Source organism: Rutilus rutilus (assembly GCF_951802725.1).
Source record: "Rutilus rutilus genome assembly, chromosome: 14".
Lineage (NCBI taxonomy): Eukaryota > Metazoa > Chordata > Actinopteri > Cypriniformes > Leuciscidae > Rutilus > Rutilus rutilus.
Window position 1 is genome coordinate 738744 of NC_140219.1, and position 17853 is coordinate 756596.

The following is a 17853-nucleotide window of genomic DNA, read 5'->3' on the forward strand; positions in this document are numbered from 1 at the left end:
CACCACAACTATAGTGATAACGATATAGACAAACAATATCATCAGCTGGTGTCGATGCAAATATAGTTATATTTATTGTTCTTGTTGTGAACGGCCCTTACAACATTCCATGGTAACACTTTAATAAACTTTAATAAAATAAAAATCATTAACTGTTAGTTAATTCATAGTTTATTAATAGTATCGTTAACACATTAACAGACTATATACAAATAGTGAGTTCTTCAATCATTGTTACTGAAATTAACAAATAATTTTTTTATTAGCTCATATGTAAAGATTTAGATAATGGTTTTTCATCCGTTAACAACTTGTATCTGATGTATTTTAAACCATGTATTAAAGGAGTTGTTAATGTTCATCAAAACATTAAGAAGTTATTAATTAACGGTAAATAAATGTTCATGTTTAAAGGGAATCGATGCAAATTTAAGGCTTGGTTAGTGTATATAGAAACACTTTTCATGGAATAATGAATAATAATAGGATTAAAGCACATAATTATTTCCTCTTTTTATTCCTTTAATTACATTTGAAATCAATTTTAATCAGTGTATTATTCTTTGTTTTTCTTATTTCTTATTACATTATTTGTTGTAAACCCTTTTTATGTAAAACATGTTGAATTACCATTGTGTATGAAGTGTGCTATATTAATAAACTCGTCTTGCCTTGACTTTTGTGTGACTTAATCTAAAATGAGAAAATTTAGCCCTAATAAACACACACACACACACACACACACACACACACACACACACACTACAGTGTATCATTTCTGTCTCGATCAAGTCCAAAGCTGTTCTAGAGAGCGAGACGCGATTGGCCATCAGTGAGTGGAAATGACATCACTCAATCATAAAACTCAATATATTATTTTAACGTGACACTGGTCATGTGTGTGATGCGTGTGACGCACAACACTGACGCACTGCACAGTTATACTACGTGAAATAACTCGAGGCCCAGAGAGAAGGAAATGAATAGTGGAATAAAGTCGTTATTTTGGGGGGGTTTTTTGCGCACAAAAAGTATTCTCGTCGCTTGATATACTTAAGATTGAGCCACTGTAGTCACTTGGACTATATTAACGATCTCTTTAATAACTTTTCTGGGCCAGCAATTTCCATTCCCTTAGAAGCCTATGGAGGAGTGAGACAGCGCTCAGATTTAATCAAAAATATCTTATGTTCTGTTCCGAAGATGAACGAAGGTCTGACAGGGTTGGAACAACATGAGGGAGAGTAATTACATTTACATTTACATTACATTTATTCATTTAGCTGACGCTTTTATCCAAAGCGACTTACAATTGCTATATATGTCAGAGGTCGCACGCCTCTGGAGCAACTAGGGGTTAAGTGTCTTGCTCAGGGACACATTGGTGTCTCACAGTGGATTCGAACCCGGGTCTCTCACACCAAAGGCATGTGTCTTATCCATTGCGCCACACCACCCCACACAGAATTTACATTTACTGACAGAATTTACATTTTTGGGTGAACTATCCCTTTAACATCTCTCACCCGAAGGACGGTGCTCTCTGACAGTATAGTGTGTGTCCCCGTCACTACACTGGGGCGTTAGGACCCGCACAGAGCACAGGGTGAGCAGCGCCCCCTACTGGCCTCACTCACTCTCACACCTCTCCCAGCAGAAACCCGGATTACCCAGGAGTCTCCCGTCCAGACTCTGACCAGCTTAGCTTCAGTGGGTGACCAGTCTTGGGCTACAGGGTGATATGGCTGCTGATAACTTTATTTAACTATATTTAATCTCAAAACATTAATTAAACAGACCTGGGCCCTATCATACAGTGCAATCCAGCACCAGGCGTCCTGACGCAAGTGTGTTTTGCTAGTTTCACCAGTTTTTGCAGTTTTCAATTTCGCTTTCTCAAGGACGCTTCACAATAGCAGTAAAGAACAAACAGTCAGTTCAAATATAATAAATGGACAGTAGACATTTGCTCAGTCCAAAACATGAGATTACAGATGCCAGACACTATAACAGAAAACAAAAAACTACACTATTTACAGACAGCATAGAAGGTGGGCAGTTGAAGCGAAGGTCAGATGCAGAAGACTAGTGGTACGTAAGCATACATTATGACTGTTATAAAGAGTTATGTAAAATGTTTAAGAAAAAACATGATTCATGCCATGCTTCAGCTTTTCCATGCTGCACTCACTCCTTCTACCATATGATCTGATTTATACACAAACATGTTGTCCTCTAGTGCCCCTAGTGGTGAGGAAGAGAACAGGCCCTATATATATATATATCATCCCCCTCATTGGATGACTGGACTTCCATAGAAAGGCTTTAAGTTTTGAACATTACAAGTATCAAAAATGTCCGGATTATCAAGGAAAGAAATAATGTAATTTACAGGATCCGAACACTTATACACTTTGGCAGGACCTCTCCATTTTAATGGGAGCTTAGCCATGAAACCATTATCAGCTTTTGACAGAAGGTGGGTACGAACCCAGACAAGATCACCTTCTTTGTAGATAGCCTGTTTTCTTCTCAGATTATAGTGGTGTCTCTGCTTAGCCTGAACTCGTTGCAAATACTCTTTAACAAGCTGGATGAGGCTCTCTTGTCTCTCCACTGAATCATAAGTGGGATTGCTAGGATCGGGTGGTTTGGTTAGAGCTCTTTCTAGTGGTCCTTTTAGTTTACGCCAAAGCAATTTCAACGGGGGTAAATCCAGTAGTCTCTTGCCAGGCGGTGTTAACGGCAAACCTGAACTCTGAGAGACACTTATCCCAGTTACAATGATTGTCTTTCATATATGAATCGATCATGGTTTTAAGTGTCCTGTTAATGCATTCTGTTAAGTTGGTTTGAGGATGATATGCTTTGGTCAACTTTTTGTGGCGGCACGAGAGCAGACAAAAACAGAGGAGGTTATAGTCTAGGTAGAACCTGCCCCAAAAACACAGACTACGCCACCCTGGGACTTTCACCCAGAGAATGATTTTCTCTATTTCCTAATTGCAATATTACTAATACACTTGAGGACACACAGGTACGCATACAATACAGCCAGAGAAGGTTCAATTTTGAAAATGGGCAAAAAACTTTATTTCAATAATTTAAAAACACAATTTAGAACACATTCATACTTGCTGCTGAGGCTTACCAGTGGAGGAGAAAGGAGTCACGAAGGCAGGAAAGAATCCCAGGAAAAGTCACCCACGTCAACACACAAACACTGAAAAACACAACAGTGAACACAGCAAAGAAAACGGGGTAGATAACACAGCACGCAGGAAGGGGACACCACCACCCGGACACCAACACCACCACCTTGGCTCTCAGCAACTGAAACGGACACAAACACACACACACACACGATCCAAGGGGGATTCACTCAACAGAAAGAAAATCAATGTAATATTTAAATGAAAAAACAAACAAATTAAAATAATCTTAAATCACAAAATAACCAATCTGCCAGAACCAGCAATGGTTCCAGAAGGCAGTACACTAGAAAAATAAGGCATAAATTCTAAAACACTTCTCAAACCAAGAAAAACAAAATAATGAATATGGTTTTAAGTACAATGAGACCTTGGCCAAGGAAAAACAAATTCAGTAATAAGACAGAATAAGACAAAATGCATTAGCTGGATTAGTTTATCTAATGAGAAACTAAAGTCACTGATAAAGAAACAAACAAGCAAACCATAATGCAAATTTTAACTAAATTGAAAACAAAATAATGAAAAGGAAAATAAACCTCTTAACTAAATTATAACTGTTTAGCTGCATTCAAACAGTTTAAAATACTGGCCCACGTATAAAACTGAAGGCTCACACATTCAACCGTATGGCCGTGATTGCCCAGTGGCCGTGAAGGCAGAACGGGTGTGCAGTGATCAAGTAGAGTTGCTGGTATAAATATTCCAAACGTACACATTAACAGCTGTCCAGAGCGGGCATGCAGCGATCGAGTAGAGTCGGTGATACAATGTTCAAAATATGCACGTTAGCCAAGCAACACTCCAGGATGGACGTGCAGCAATCAGATAAAGTTAAAGTAACTGGTACAATGGTTTAAGGGGGGCTGTGGCAGCGATTGGCCGTTAAACTCATACTGCTACATTTTGAAAGACACCCCATTGTTTGCCATTGTTTGCCAACAAGATTTATGAGATTCAAGGTGAATTGTGTCCATCTGTCAGATACTACAGTAGGTAGAACGCGGTTCCCCACCTTGTGAAAATCTCATTAATGAGGATTTACATGCCAACTGAGGTGCTTTTACAACATGTAGCGGAAACAATTCAACCCGTTTTGAACAGTAGTCAACTATGATTAACAAATGTTCACCCAACATGTGTCCAGGCTCTATAGCAGGAGTAGACTGTAAGTAGCCTGACAACTTGGAGAGGGTTGGTTTATACTTTTGGCAGGTTTGGCATTCCTTGCCGTATTTCCATACATCAGTCCTCAAACTTGGCCAGTAAGCAACTTCCATCAATCTCAGTAGCGTTTTAAGTCGACCCAAGTGCCCACTTGATGGGTGGTCATTTGCATTTCTTAAAAACTCAGGTGGTAAACAAGCAGGCATTACTAGCAGTAACTTTGGCCCTTTTCGTCCATCTGGGACACTGCGGAACAGGAATCCATTTTGAATAACAGTGCAGTCTAAATGGATCTGAACTTGTCTGTGATTTTAGCCTTCTTGCACAACTCTTGTACCTCTGAATCATTTTGTTGTGCTGTATTAATGCCTGACCAGTCAACAGGCAAATTGGCTGAGGCTTCAGAATCTCTGGTGGCTTTGACCATGGCAATCATGTGTGTTGAGGTAGTGTCAAAACTTCGGGATAAGGTGTCTGGTACAATCTTACACTGCCCTTTTCTGTACTTAACCGTGAAGTCATAGACTTGAAGTCGAATTGTCCAGTGAGCTAATTCACATTTATTTGTATAGCGCTTTCACAATACATATAGTTTCAAGGCAGCATAACAGAAATAGGATGAAACACCCATTGCCAACAGCAACCGTTCGTGGCAATGACGCTGGTTTTCATCGACTGAAGCGAGACCAGCTCGGGGCGCGAGCACGGCAGGTTACGCAATACTCGTTCCCTCTTCTAGAGAGAACCGAGGTTACGTTAGGTAAAATATTGGTCTATACATGCTTAAATGATATTTGCTTAAAGATGCAATGAAAAATGTAGTTAAAACTATATGCAAAACTCAGAGTTGTAATGTTGACAATGTTATTGTCTGAGGCTAGCCATGTGGCAATGTTTATCTGCAACGTTCGCTGATGCGTGTGGTGTGGCGCGGTTCATTACAAGAATGTTTTAATTACAAGAATGTTTTAAATGAATGCTGCTGTTTTTGTATTAACACATGTTGATGAAAAGAATAACTGATGAATTTATTTATTATGTTATTTCTGAATTTCAAAAATACATTTCCAATGATTCACCAGAACTCCTTCCTCTGTGTCTTCCTTAACAATGCTCAATGTGGTAATGCGTCAATTTAATGAATAAATACTTTAACGACTAGTCGACTAGCAAAAATCAGTAGTTGTGAAACCCCTAGTGTAGAGATGATAAAATTGGTGCTATGATGGGGCCTGAATCCTGACTGAAATTTTTCATAGATATAATTTTCTTACAATTGAGCGGACACAATTTTTCTTGTATTTTAGACATAAATGGAAGATTTGAAATAGGTCTGTAATTTGCTAATTCATTTGGATCTAATTGTGATTTCTTTACGAGAGGCTTAATAACTGCCATCTTGAACAGTTTTGGAACATGACGTAGAGATAAAGACGAGTTCATAATATTGAGAAGAGGCTCTTCTGCTACAGGTATCAACTCTTTCAGTAGTTTAGTGTGTATTGGATCTAATAAGCATGTTGGTTTAGATCCAGTGCTAAGTTTATTTAGCTCTTCCTGTCCTATAGTTGTAAAGCATTTCAACTGTTCTTGTGGGGCAATACTATTGTATTTCTAATGCTTTCAAAGTCATTACTACTAAATTGTAATGGAATCTTTTGTTCAGGTGAGGTCTGTATCACTGTACTAAATAAAAATCTTGGATTGTTTTGGTTATTTTCTATTAGGTTGCAGATATGCTGCTTTTAGAGCCTTTTTATATGGGAAGTGCTGTCTTTCCACGTGATTCTAAAGACATCTAAATGAGATTGTTTCCATGTGCACTCTAGATTACGAGTTTCTCTCTTGATAGCGTGGGTATTACAGTTGTACCATGGTGTATTAATCTGGATGAAGGTTTACGATGTTGGAAGACCCAAATTAGAGCGGCATGATCAGTGATTACCTAAAACGGTTTTCCTTCCAAATACGTTCTCCATTTTTCTAAAGCCCACACAACTGCAAGACATTCCTTTTCGGATACTGAGTATGACTGCTCTGCTCCTCTAAGATCTAAGTCTAGATGCATATGCAATCACATGTTCTTGTCCATCAAGCTCTTGTGTCAACACAGCTCCAAGGCCAATTTCACTTGCTTCAGTTTGTACCTTGAAAGGTTTGTTGAAATCAGGAGGGATAAGAACAGGGGCTCTAGACAAATCTTGTTTAAATCTTTCAATTGACTGCTGACATGCCTCGGCCCATGTCCACGTGGCTTTCTTCTTCTTTAGTGAATGGAGTGGTGCATCTTTTTCAGATAGATTTGGAATAAAACGGTGGTACCATCCAGCCAATCCTAAGAATCTTTATAAATCTTTGAGAGACTGGTGTAATGGGGAATCACAGATAGCTGCACCAAGGAGAGTGATCGTTGCACAAGGTTACACTTCTTGAGATGCAACGTAAGACCGGTTTGTTGGAGACAGCTGAAGACTTGATTCAGGTGTTGTGAGTGTTCTTGTTCATTTTTCGAATATACTACTATATCGTCTATGTAAATAAAACAACACTTCCCTCTAATGTCTTTGAGAACACACTCCATCAACCTTTGAAATGACGCTGCAGAGTTTTTAAGGCCAAAAGGAAGGCGCAAGAATTCGGAATGCCCTGCTGCTGTTACGAATGAAGTTTTGGGAATACATTTCCATCTCCCACTGCCAGTATCCACTCTTCAGATCTAGAGCGCTGAATATCGATGCTCAATGCAAAGTCTCCAATATCTCTTGAATCTGGGGCATGGGATAGCCATTCAAGTAGGTTTTTGCGTTCAATCCACGGTAATCCACACACAATCTTAAATCACCTCACTTTTTAGGTACAATGACAACCGGTGAAGCCCATGGAGAAACTGAGAGACGAATAATATTTTTGCTTAACAGCTCTTGAATTTCATTGTCAATGAACTGTTGTCTGGGTACTGACACTCTGTATGCTCTCTTCCTAACAGGGATTTCATCTGATGTGATGATTCTGTGTTTTACAATCTTGGAATTACCTATTTCGTGAGTACAGATGGTTGAGCAATTTCTCTTCCGGATGCCCCAAACAATCGGAAAGGGGATTCATCAGAGAAAATGACTTTACCCCAGTCCTCAGCAATACAATCCCTGTACCTTTTGCAGAACATCAGTTTGTCCCTGATGTTTTTCATGTAGAGAAGTGACTTTGTTGCTGCCCTTCTTGACCTCCAAAAGTCTTGGCCTCATTGTGTGTCCAGATCCCGCAGCTGAATCAACTTTAGGAGACGGTCCTGGCGCTTACTGGACTTTCCTGGGCACCCTGAAGCCTTTTACAACGATTGAACCACTCTTCATGAAGGTCTTGATGATCCGATAAATGGTTGATTTAGGTGCAGTCTTACTAGCAGTAATATCCTTGCATGTGAATCCCTTTTTGTGCAAAGCAGTGATGACTGCATATGTTTCCTTGCAGGTAACCGCATGGTTAACAGAGGAAGAACAATGATATCAAGCATTACCCTCCTTTTAAAGCTCCCAGTCTGCTATTCTAACACAGTCAGCATGACAAAGTGATCTCCAGCCCTGTCCTCCTCAACACTCTCACCTGTGTTAACAAGATTTCATTTTTTGGGGATCAAGTAAATTTTCATGGCAAGGAGGGACTTTGCAATTAATTGGAATTCATCCGATCACTCTTTACAACATTCTGGAGTATATGCAAATAGCCATCATAAAAACTGAGACATCAGACTTTGTGAAAGTTTATATTTGTGTCATTCTCAAAAAGTTTGGCCACGGCTGTGTACATCGAAGACTGAGATCTCCCTTTTTGGTATAAGATACAATGATTTGGTTGTTGTTGAATAAGATAAATTGTTAATTCATCTTGCTTTTTCAAGACTTCAAGCAGAGGATCACCATGAGGAGGAAGAAAATGTGGCACTTGATGGACTCCCTTATTGCCTTGAGCAGAATTATGGAAATTAGATTGTTCAGATGTGTGGATTATTAGTTGATCTTTCCATCCTGTCCTCTGATTCTCTGTTATGAGTTGTGAGGCAGAGACACAAACTGCTCCAGCTGCTTCACTGCCATTGAATTCACTGGTACATACTCATTTTCACTGGGATTCAAACCCTTTGACTGAGAAGAATCAACATTTTGGTTATCACTTACATTAATCACCCTTTGAATTTGAATTTGAACTGCGTGAACATTTGCTTTGATTATCAGACCTTTGCAACACAGCGATCTTTGTGGTTGAAGCTGCTATTTGAGCATCCAACTACAATTGTTCCTTTTTCCATCTCATTTCCTCCTCCTGAGCTTCATGTTTGGTCTTCAATACAGCATGTGCCATAAGTGACCTTTTCCGCCTCCACTTGAATACATGCAGATGCCGTATATAACTCCTGCTGCGTGAGCTGTGTTTACTACGTTTGGAGGTAACGTGAGACACATCTGAGAAACTGTTCTGGGGGATCAACGTCATTCTCTGTAAATTAAACGTTAAAAGTTAAACGCTATATAAATGAAGATGACTTGACTTGATTTCATGTTAGTTAATACATTAACTCATGCTAACTAATGTACCTTATTGTAAAGTGTTAAAAAATTTTCATTTTAAACATGCTTGGTTATTAGAGCATTGTTCTGCATTTGGGTCACTGAAAAATAAATCAAATCAGGAAACCTTTGAATGAACTGATATACTGTTTTGTATCTTTGTTAATGTTCAGTGAAGCTGCAGTACAGATGTAATCAATGAAGTCTTGGGGAGATGTTGTGTTCACTTAATAAAGTTGATGGGTAAATGCCCACTAGGGGGAGTTGGTGTATTATGTGGGGAACTGGTGTGTGTGTAAGAGGGGAAGAGAACATGTAATGCTAGTAAAGAGACATGTGAGTTTCCTGAATCTGATCTCTTGATTTACGGGACTACACAATAATCACTTTTTACAGTGTAGGCTAAATATGTTATATGTATAATAAATATTACTGGTGTTGAGTTTACTTAAGTAAATCAGTGAAATGAGCCATTGTGTTTATGATAAGGAAGCCAAAAATCATATCGTTGAGGGACATGGAAAAGTCTTGAATAATAAGTCTCGAAATAACCTTTATGTTCCACAGAAGAAAGAAAATCATATATGTGTGGAATGCTATAAATGAGATTAGTATGATAACAGAAATGTATTTTTGAACTATCATCTTAAGTAAAATACAAATCAAAATGCACTTAAAATATCAAGAGTAAAAGTGCAGAATGGCACATTTCAGATTATATTACTGGATTATATTTAGTGAGTATGTGTTCATGTTTAAAGTTGTTGCTAGGTCTAATGGTGGGGCTCATTTTAATCAGGCAGTGTGTAAATTTAGCCTCTCTGTCGCCATCTCTGTTTGAAACCTGCAACTGCAGTTATTAGCGGAGTTATCATCTTTATGAGGGTTGTGCATCGGCTCCTTTAACGCGAGCGCGGATGAATCTCCTGTTTGAGGAGAAGTGCGGCTGTCAGTCACTGCAGATGTGGGATATTCACTTCGGTCAGTTCGGTGGGTGAATGAATACACAACATCCAGCTGATGTCCAACACACCTATAGTCTTCCTCAGACTACTACAAACGAAGTATGTAAAACGTTGCCTCCCTCAGGAGCGCCAGAGTTAGTCGAGTCAGATCCAGAGCTGATGGCCATGCTTTCCCGGGCAGCTGAGAGCATTGGTTAGAGTGGCCCGCCCTCCCCGGAGCACTGGACGATTGGTCCCTGGCACTACCAGCGCTCGCCCCCAGTACCTCTCTTCCCGGACCTGCATCAGGACGACACCGGGCCCCGGTGACTTATGGCAAACTTTTTTAGCCTTGAAATCCAGTCAGCGTCCGACATGGCATTATGGGATTAAAAAAGCACACATGACATATTCAAATATACAAAATATACAATTACATTATGCGTTCTTACCTGTTGTCCGAAAATACCGTTAAAGTTACTGAAAAATATGTTTCACAGTCCTCTGTTAAAATGATGCTGTCTCCTCTGTGACAGTGATGCTCGACGTCTGCTGAACGTTTTTGACCTCTGACGCCCCTGAGGATTATGTCATTACTTCGTACACCTTCAGCTCAGTTCGGCAACTTGATTGACTTGGCTAGCTTCCTGACTTCACCTAGTGGTGATAAGCGTAAACGTGCCATTGACATTTTCTTGTACTCTGATTGGTCAAATGTCGAAAATGATAAGAAAATGTCAAGAATGGTGCTCTCTGATTGGCTTTTCAGCCCCATATTGTCGGACTATCCTTCGGCAGCTTCTATTACTTATTGGACCAAAAACCTGTACACCAAATCTCTTAGAATACAATTTGCATTTGCAAGGATGTACTGTAACTTCATCATCTACAGTTAAACACCAGGGCCGTATTCTTAAAGCTTCTAGAATCCTCTCAGAAAACTCCTAATTTAGCTTAAAAACTTCTACGTAGGAGTCTTAGCTTAAGAGCGATTCAGGACCGATCTGAGAGCAACTCTGAGCAAGGAAAAGACAAAAACGTTCATCTTAGTGAGGAGGCGGGGCTGACCCCGTTGCTATGTATGACACAATACGTTTGAAGACTGTGATTGGGTGGATGTCCAAGAAGAAAAAAAAGAGCCATCTATGTCTATTCTTAGCCTTCACTTTTTTTTTTATTACATGCATAATATTTCCTATTTTACCGTTGGAAACATGGAATCAAAAACGAGAAGGACGAGAAAGACCAGATCATCACTGCTGCATTGTTGCATTTTCCCAGTTGCCAAATATCGTAATGTAGTGATTACTTTAATTTCTGGCGCTATGGCATTCCTGCGCAGTGTCGGAGATGTTAGCACGTCTCTAATAAGATCTGTCACTACATGATCCCTGCACGATCTAATCTACTATAGCTCTTATTAACTCAGTCATCCATTGTCTGCAACACATCTTCTCCCTCTTCGTCTTTCTGCCATGTTCTCCTCTGCTAAAGAAACTCTTACGCCTCTTAAAAGTCCTCGTCCGTACTCCTAACAATTTTGACCTTAAGACCTCTTTTAAGGGTTAAGATGCTTTCTGAATTACTTTTTCTTTACTAAGATTTTTTATTTAATTTTAAGAGTAAACGCACACATTTCTAAGAATTTTCTTAGAATTTTGTCACTAGGAGCTACTCTTTGCATTTTTGTGGTCGGAGACCTTGCCACCAGAGGATCGCCAGCAGGCTTTTTAAAATGGGGCCCAAGGGAGAACCAGAGCTTCGAGACAACCTACAGCTCTGGCATTACCCACCACAGCCAGCACTTATACAATCAGGCCCCAGCTCCAGACAGATGTTTTTGCCATGCTCTGTTGCTGTGGATGCCGTACAAGCTGTGGAAGGTCAAGTTTATCTGTCCCAATTCTGCCTGTGGGCATCAGCTGACAGGAGGCGGTCTGCACAAAAGGGCTCGGCAGGTTTTGGACATCGACAGGATGTAGAACATGGTCACAGAAACCCTCATCTGTACCAAGTGTAAAGCCTCGCATGTGTCCTGGAGTCAGACTGTCCTGCAACAGCTGGATCTGGGCCATCGCTCTGAGTTTCGGGTCATCCTCACGCGGAAGTAAGTACACTTTCATTCCACATCCAGTTGATAGCCCAATATCACATATCTTTGCAAATACTTTACAAATCAAATATTTAAAATATATGAATGTGTGACTTTTGCTTTTCCTAAGGTATGCCTGTGATATGAGAGTCATTCGGCTCCTGGTCTAGGCAACAGTCCCACACGGGTCATTAAACAGCTGCGTGAGAACCACAGCGAGGAGTGGCTCCAGCGTCTGGCCCGGTACACCACCCAATGTGTGGACTTCCTCAAACGACCCGGGGTGTCGCAAATAAAGCTCCAGGAACCCCCAGAGCCTACAGTGGTGCCGAGCTGCAAGAGTCTGCTCACCGTCTACAGCCAAGACATCCTGACACGGCTGGATGAAATCCATGCAAGGATAACATCCACATATGGTTCAGTCTTGAAGATGGATTCCACTAAAAAGGTTAGCAGGGAATTTTTGTTCATTTATGCTGTTTACTGTTATATCATTATCAGAGCATGCGTATCATATTCTACATGGTGTGATGTTTCATTACATTTCATGCTTCCTGTCATCTACTGCAGATCTCTAAGAAGCTGTTTGTCTGTTCCAGGACTGTAGAGCATGAACCCAGACTCTGAGCAGACAGCAGAGCTCATTGAGGACCTCAGTGTGGAGGAGCGAGAGGAAGATGAGGGCTTCTGTGACATCAGCGAGGATCACACAATAACAGATCCGGAGGCTGTTCTGTCACCACCCTCTTCCACACTAACACCGGTTCACCAGCAGTGCCACATCTGTACTGGGCTCCACATCTCCTTCACTGGTCCCTGACCCCAAACTTGGCCTCACACTATTAAAATTTAAAAGTACAACCTAAATTAATTTGTAAGCTGCAAATACACATCAAGTCATCTTTATTTCTGTGGTGCTTTGTAAAGAACATGTTAAGAAAATGACAAGAACGGCGCTCTCTGCTTTGTACTATACAGATCGTGTCAAAGAAGCTTTACGGTGATAAACAGGAAAATAACACAATCAGTTATGGAATGATGCATTAGACAGATGTGATGTAATAATTGTGTTGCGTGTTTGTGTTTTTTAATAGGCTGTTGACTACCAAAATGTCCCGGGTTATCAGCATGTGGACCAGCTGGCAGAACATCTGGTGGATCTCCGGGCCCACACAGCCCTTAGCCTGACCAGCCAGAAGCCAACACCATAATCGCTCTTTGGCAGAACCTGGATGACCGGGACAAGGAGCCGGTGGTGTATGGCAGTCGATGCCGAAAGAGACGCTGAGTGGACGCTTCAAAGTACCCAAGAGGTCCACTAACCCTGGAGTCGAGAGCACCACCAGATGTGTGCACTCCTGCCCAGTGGCCTGACTGTTGCCGTCTGGTGGAGACCATCTTCATCAGCCTTGGCACTGTCCACCCGAGCCCCATAAGAAAAGGCAAGGGATCCCTGTCGAGATGATCTCTGATCCTGCAAGACTATCGCAGGATAAGGCAGCTTGTGCTGGGCAACAGCTTGGGGATGGGAGGAACATCCATGCAGCTGGTGGAGGTTAACCAGAACACCCTGATTCAGACGGAGCTGTCTGTGCTGCTTCAGGGCATTCAGTTTCCTCAACCCCTCCCTGAAGCTCATGAACCTCTCCAGGTTGCCAAACGTCTACGGACTGGGCTAGAACAACCAGGGGAGCAGCACCAGTACAAGCTAGCAGAGACCCCCTCTCAGACCCAAGGCACCAGCGCAGAGTCAGATGTTGCTGACACCATCAGCACCTGGAGCATCACTCCAGACGGTGCCAACCGTACTTATGCCAGCAGCACCAGGTTTCCAGGGTGTGCCAATGTTTCAGGGTGTGCCAATGTTTCAGGGTGTGCCAATGTTTCAGGGTGTGCCAATGTTTCAGGGTGTGCCATTGACCCAGGGACTCTCAATGGTCCAGGGAATCCCAATGGTCCAGGGAATGCAACTGATACAGCCACTGTTACAACCAACAGCTGTACAGGGCACCCGCTTACCCGCTGGGGCCCGTTCTTCGTACGTCGCTAACTCAGTTAGCTGGATTAGATTGTTGGCATGATCTTGGATTGTTTGGTTCTTCAACGCTCATCCTGGACTTGCTGTCATAGCAACAGGTGCGCAAACTTAAACCTGCTCGGGAGCAGGCTTATTTCATGTTAACAGGATTAGATCCCGGCTTCATAAGCGGAGCTGATACGGGAAGTCCAGCGCAGCGCGATAGTGCACTTTCTGAGATATATATTTTTTCTCGTGAATCGTGAGATTGTCGTTTTTTGTCGCTTTTATGCTTAAAAAACAGGTTTAGTTTTTTTTTTTTTTTTTGGGGCATTTCCAAGCCAGTGAAGACCCAATGTTGTAAAGCAGTTTTTTTTTTTTTTTTTTTTTTTTTTTTTTTAGGCTATCATAATTTTTTATGAAGATCATACAATCATGACCATGCCCATTACAGATATGTCACTCAGGCTTCACTAACGTGATTGGTACCATAGACTAGAGGCTAGACCATAGACTGCCATCAAAGCCTCAATGAAGGGGATTATGTGAGCAGAAAGGGGGATTATGTGAACAGAAAGGGGGTTCACAATGTAAATGTGCAGCCCAGTTACTATTGTGATTCTTAATATTCCAGATTAGTAATATTATATCAAATAAAAAAAGGCAGTTGACTAAAATCTTCCATATCACAAATGTGAAAGCAAAATGGCCAGGATCTGTGCATGACTTAAGAATTTTCAGAGATTCACATTTATTTGAAAGTGGTAAGCAAAGTTTTTTTTACGAAGTATTACACACACTTATGCTGATCCTAACAGAACTGCATTTTTTCATAGGTGATTATGACATGTTCCTGCAGACAGGTGTTTTATGACCCCATTCCCTGACCCAAACCAGTTACAATGCCGCTCTAGCCAAGACTTGGCTGGCTTTAACCACATTGATTGGCTGGCTTTAACCACAATCGGTTGAGATCGGTTGGAGAGGACGCTGGCGCGTTTTGGTCGCCGCTTCTCCCTCCGGGAAATCAAATCAAAACTTCTTATTGAATCAAAAACTGCCTCAGCACTTACCTGGACCTTTTTGCCTGCACGTCTCTGCTACCGAGGGACCCGACCCAGTGTGGTTCGGCTGCATTTTGGGAATACGGACTGTATAGTTGGCAACGCCGCTGGATCGATCGGGTTAAACACCCGCGCTTTCGGGCGGTAACGCTAACTTCTCCTGCCCAAGACGACTCAATCTTCCCTCCCGGACGATGCAGTACCTGGTCCTAGTTCTTTTTCTGCTCTCCATCCTGTTTCCTTGGTTGCAAAACTCCACTAACAACTTCATGGCTTTCCGGTACTCAGCTAAACAGCTACTCCAGCTAAACCACTATCCATCGGCTACTCCGGAGCTCACCGCTGAAATAAAAACCTTCGGACTACTTCAACGCCACCGTTACATCCACAGAGGCTCCCGTAGAAACTTGATACACGTATCCATCGGGAATGACAGCTTCGGCACACTTCCTCATTGTTTCTCTTACACGTCCCGGCATCTAAACAGCAACGCACAACGTCATCAGAGCCAACGTCACGTGAACCATTTCAACCTCCGGTCAGTTCCCATTTCCGCTTCATCCCCTTCAAAACAAGAGTCTCTCAAGCTTGGACTATTGAACATAAGATCCCTTAACAATAAAAGCACCATTCTCAACGAATTCATTCTGGACTCACAATTAGACTTAATCTGTTTAACTGAAACCTGGCAAATACCTCATGACTATTTCTCCCTAAACCAAGCCACCCCTACTGGATTCTCATACATGGACCAACCTCGTCCTGAAGGCAGGGGCGGTGGTATTGCTGCCATCCATAAACAAACTCTGAAGCTTCGCCCTCTCCCCATCCCATCTGTTCCTTCTTTTGAACACCTCTCAGTTAAACTTTTAGGCCCCACTCCTCTGACTATTTCAACAATTTATCGCCCTCCCAAACCCAATCCTTCTTTCCTGTCAGATTTCTCAGAATTTATAACTCAACTCTGCTCAACTTCATCAACCATATTACTCGTAGGTGACTTCAATATTCACATAGACTCTTCCACCTCCAAACCCACCATGGATTTCTTGGACATTATACACAGTTTTAATTTCATACAACATGTCAATTTCCCCACTCACACCCGTGGACACACTTTGGACTTGGTCTGCTCTACTGGACTTAATATTGACACTCTCTCACACACAGACCTGGCCATATCTGATCATCTCGCCATAACATTTCACATCAACCTCCCCAGCCCTCACTCCAAGCAGACACGCACCATATCCTACCGAAATCTAAAGTCCCTCTGTCTCACCTCCCTCTCCTCCCATATCGCAAACAACATTTCCATACCCAGCATCCCTGAAAACTTAACCACCGACGACCTAGTAGTTCACTACAATCGCACACTCACATCCAGCCTCAATACTCTCGCACCGGTTAAAACTGCAACAGTTACATTCTCTCGCTCTGCTCCCTGGTTCACCCCTGAACTGCACAAACTCAAAAAAGAACGCAGACAACTGGAACGCCTACATAAGAAAACTGGACTCACTGTACACCTACAAGCCTACAAGGATCACAGCCATCATTATAGATCAGCGCTCACATCAGCCCGCACAGCTTTTTATTCTGGTATCATTCACTCTGGATCCTCCAACCCCCGGACTCTGTTTGCCACAGTTAATAAACTACTCAAACCCATTGACAATATCACTCACTTATTCACCATGGACAAATGCAATAATTTCATCGACTTCTTTAAATACAAAACTGACAGCATTCACCAAGAACTCTCTGTGAACATCTCTCCCAGCACAGACCCCCAACACGACTCATCCTTTCCATTTCACACCACTCTTCCCTCCCTATCAGTCATTACAGAAACGGATCTCACTAACCATTTCAACAAAATCCACCTCACAACCTGCCCACTGGATCCCATTCCATCTGCACTGGTCAAGCACTGTCTCCCCTGCCTCAGCCCACTCATTATGGTCATCATCAACTCCTCTCTCAGATCTGGAACAGTTCCCTCTTCCTTCAAAGTTGCCGCCATCACACCAATACTTAAAAAACCTGGCCTGGATTCGGATAACCCCAACAACTTCCGCCCCATCTCCAACCTACCTTTCCTGTCTAAAATCCTGGAACGCTCGGTCGCCTCTCAACTAAAACATCACCTCCTCTCCAATCAGCTCTATGAAACCTTTCAGTCTGGATTCCGCACTCATCACTCTACTGAAACTGCACTACTCAAAGTAACAAATGACCTCCTGCTTGCCTCAGATTCTGGTTCCCTCTCAATTCTCCTCCTACTTGACCTCTCTGCCGCTTTCGACACCATTGACCACTCCATCCTTCTACAACGCCTACAACATCTTGGCATCTCTGGCTCAGCTCTCTCCTGGTTCACCTCCTACCTCACCAACAGATCTCAATTCATATCCATCAACAACTGTACGTCTCACACCATACCTGTCAATCACGGAGTCCCTCAAGGCTCGGTGCTAGGTCCCCCTTTGTTCATCCTGTATATGCTTCCCCTTGGACTTATCATTCAAAATCACGGACTAAAATTCCACAGTTATGCAGACGACACACAACTATACCTTAGCACCAGATCCATCACTCCTGCCACAGTATTAACCATCACAAACTGCCTGTCTGCAATAAAATCCTGGATGAACGCCAACTTCCTTAAACTCAACTGCAATAAATCGGAAATCATCGTCATTGGTCCCAAATCACTCCTCCCCTCCACCCAAGATTTCACTCTATCTGTCGATGGCCATACAGTTACCACCTCTCCCCAGATCCGAAAT